Here is a 611-nt window from a genome sequence, read left to right on the forward strand (position 1 = left end):
CATCGCACCGCGTAAACATAAAACCATGTCTGCATTTGTGATCGGAGAAATGACAAACAACAAGTGCTACTCTACACTGCCCAAAAAACTCGCGTCTGAATCGTCCGTGGCAAATTCTTTAAATATGAAAAACGTACAGGCTGTGAGTCAGAACAGCTGGCATTGTAGTCTACTCTTCCAGGATCAGGAAACAGTCCTCCATAAAATGCGCTGCACACATCTGAATATTTGGGTTGAACTGTTTTGGAACAGTGTTGTAAATACAACTTAACCACTGATTTCTAGTCGTGTCCTCTTTTGGAAGGCCAAACAAAGTAGTTTCGCCTTCACAACGAAACACAGCGTCACACACGGCGGGCTAGAGTGAGCGGAGGCCGGAGGCCTAGAGTGAGCAGAGGCTGGTGGCTAGAGTGAGTGGCGGCTGGCGGATTCGACGAAGGAGCGGCCGACGGGCTTGCGGCAAACACATGTGGCGATCCAGCGATCCACAGCGTGAAGTTGATGTATTTCCTCAGCGACCAGCACGAATCAGCTCCAGGCATGACGAAGCGGATATCGTTTTCTTTTGGAAGGCCAAACAAAGTAGTTTCGCTTTTACAACGAAACACACA

General features: G+C 48.6%; 1 protein-coding gene across 3 annotated transcripts in view; it reads left to right on the forward strand.

Moving 5' to 3' along the window:
* LOC107581351 (alsin-like) overlaps positions 1–611 on the forward strand; it is a 34,181-nt gene that overhangs the window by 17,617 nt on the left and 15,953 nt on the right. The window lies entirely within an intron of this gene.

This window comes from Sinocyclocheilus grahami, unplaced genomic scaffold, assembly GCF_001515645.1.
Source record: "Sinocyclocheilus grahami isolate Dianchi unplaced genomic scaffold, SAMN03320097.WGS_v1.1 scaffold34.1, whole genome shotgun sequence".
Lineage (NCBI taxonomy): Eukaryota > Metazoa > Chordata > Actinopteri > Cypriniformes > Cyprinidae > Sinocyclocheilus > Sinocyclocheilus grahami.